We start from the raw sequence: 3039 nt of genomic DNA on the forward strand, positions 1-3039 counted from the left end.
TTAGCCATGCCTGTCGACGCACTCCAAATGCGTGCGACGTCTTTCGAACAAATTCTCATGCCTCTGATATGTCGTTATCGAGTTTTCTTGCGTTGTGCTTCGTTGTGAAATCTGAGGAATGCAAGAACGGGGTTGCTTTGCGTCTCTTGGATTTCACACACCGGCGATTTGAGGATCTCGTAAATGGAAGTTTGACTTACATTCAAGGAGACTGACTTATATGCGAACAAGATTTTGACAGCTATAGCACCACCGGTACCGATGCTAGATCTAGCAGAACAAACTGTAAAGGCGTTTATTGACGGCCCTAAGCGACGGTGCACTACGGCGACAGTCAAGACGGAGCGTAGACTCGCAGCACGAGGGGCGTGCTCTAGGGGAAGAGCCGAAGAGGACGACCCAATAGAAGGCGCTCGGAGACGACCCATTACAGGGTTCCAACGCTTTGCTAAATTACCCCCGGGTACGGAAAGGGAGGCGCCTGGCGACCTAACCGCTTGTCACTATGAGCAGGCCATGGTAAGGCTTGAGGCGCTCCACGTTGACAATGTCGCGCCCTCGACGGCGTATGTCGGAAGATGGTTCAATGGGTTAGATCAGGTAGTTGACCGGAATGTCCGTTCGACGACACGGTAGGGCCTTTGTATTTGGGTAGTACTTTGGAAGAGAGCTTATTTGCAGTGGTAGGGACTGAGAGCCATACGAGCGCTCCATGAAGGAACGTGGGCGCCGAAGTGGTTGTGTCACCGCGAATGCTCTTCTGCCGCGCTTGCTCATGTGTAGTAAAGGCTTTGGCAAGCTCGCGACACTCCTCAGCAAGTTCTGCTGGCAGAAAGAGGCGTACACTCAGATCGATCCGGCTTGTATGGGAGCATTGTGTCGATTGTGTGCGACGGGTGCCTGCCGTACAATACGAAAAAGGGTGAGAAACCAGTGGTGCTTTCAGGGACGGTATTGCCACGCCCGCTTCTTGTTTTATTTTGATATATTCGGTTACGAACTCCCAGCGACACCGGCGCACGACCTGAAGTCGTCCATGTCGTGCGCCTTAAGCCGTTTATTGCGCGCTAGCGAACCTGGGGACTCTACTTTTCCTGTGTTATTGTGATTTATTTATATACTTGTTCTTTTTCCCCTTCCATGTTCTGTCACAAGGATCGGGACGATGCTTTTCAGAGGGGAGCAATGCCACGTCCGCTTCGTGTTAGAAAAGCTTGGCGATTGTAGTAGAACGCTTTGTTAAGATTGCGCGCAGGACGCGAATAGTCTAGATTATTCCATAGCTTGCGCGACCACCAGTGATAAGGCTAGAAAGTTCGATGCATGATGTATAAAGACGCCGCTTCCAGCGATCATTAGATTATCGAAGGCCGACGCTCTGTTCGCTGCTATCAGTATACAGCGTGCCTTGCTTGCAGTTTCACTTTCCGTTTCCCGGAAAATAAGAGTTACGCATTTCCAAGTTCTCTTGGAGTCTTCTTCACCGTCACGACCACGTGACAGTATTGTAGGCGTAGGTGCCGAAAGGCACAATGGCATCCCAGTTTGTGTGATCGGCGGCGACGTACAGCCGTCATTTTTATGAAAGGGAACACGCGAACGCGGGCAGATAGCCCCGCGCCGTCTATGTGGCGCGGTGCAGTGGCGAAATACGAGAATAAGCAGGAGAGGGGTGATGTTCCTGACTACTGCCTACACTCCCGTCACGAACGTGTCTTTATTTTACGCTTTCTTCTTGATGTCTATGCTCTGTTGGGGCATTTTAGCGAACAATGATTGCTTTCGATAAGTTGTTGATATGGCAGCTTCGGAAGCATTCGCGAGAAACGAAAAGCAAAACAAACGTTGGCACAGTTCAGACTAGCGTAACAAAATAAAGCGATAACAAAAATGAAAACAGCAAGAAGGGTGCAGGCAATACACGGAACGGCACCGCTCTCTCCTTTCAGTTTTCCCATTTCGGCACAGCGCCGCGCCACATGTACTGTACGAGGCTATTCGCCACGCACTCGCGTGTTCCCTTTCATAAAAATGACGGCTGTACATCGAGAGCATGTCGCCGAGCGTGCGGCTAAAGCGTTCGGTGAGGCCATTCGTCTGCGGGTGGTAAGCAGTAGTTTTCCGGTGAACAACGTTGCACTCTTTGAGAATGGCTTCGACGACTTCCGACAAGAAGACACGACCTCGATCGCTGAGCAGCTCCTGGGTGGACCGTGGCGCAGCATAATCGGTGCAGCGGGAAGGAGGCAACATCGCGCGCTGTAGCCGCAGGGTGGACGGCAGTTTTCGGCATATCGCGTAAGGTGGTCTACAGCGACGATGGCCGGCGGTTACCAGCGGACGCCAGAGGAAGTGGCCCATACAAATCAATGCCAACGCGCCCTAATGGCCGGTCAGGGCAAGGCAAATTTGCAGACCTGCTAGTGACAGGTGCGTTGAGGTTTTGCGGCGCTGACAATCGATGCACAAGCGAACGAACTTCTGCACGTAGCGGTACAAAGCATTCACTTAGCAAAAGCTATCTTGGCGTACTATCGTGAGCAATATGAGCTCGAACGCGCGAGCGCGTGGAAATAGCCTCAAAACCGAGATTACATCACGCGTGGATGGCGCTGCCGGAACCGGAGGGGAAGGAGGGCGCTCTTCCGCTGACTGTTGGCCCTCCCGCATCGCTAGCGTTGCTGCGAAACAGCAGCTGTTTACGTTATATCGACCGCTAGCAATGATAACGAAAAAAAATTGCACGAAAAACAAAAATAAAAGAGGCATATCAAATATCAGGCTACACCATCTCGGTATAATACAAGCATGGCCTGTGCATCACGGCAGGCAACGTCACAGCCTATACCTCAGCAGCTACATAGGCTGATGGGTCATTGGCTGTGGCTGTGCGTGTTGATGTGAATTCATATTGCCGCTAGCAGCCACGATATAAGCTGCCGTTTGCAGCAACGACATCGAGGCGGGAGTGCCAACAGCTAGCGGAAGCGCGGCGCCCTTTCCACTTTGTTTCCGACAGCGGCCGCTGCGAATCAACTG

This window comes from Rhipicephalus sanguineus, chromosome 3 (assembly GCF_013339695.2).
Source record: "Rhipicephalus sanguineus isolate Rsan-2018 chromosome 3, BIME_Rsan_1.4, whole genome shotgun sequence".
Lineage (NCBI taxonomy): Eukaryota > Metazoa > Arthropoda > Arachnida > Ixodida > Ixodidae > Rhipicephalus > Rhipicephalus sanguineus.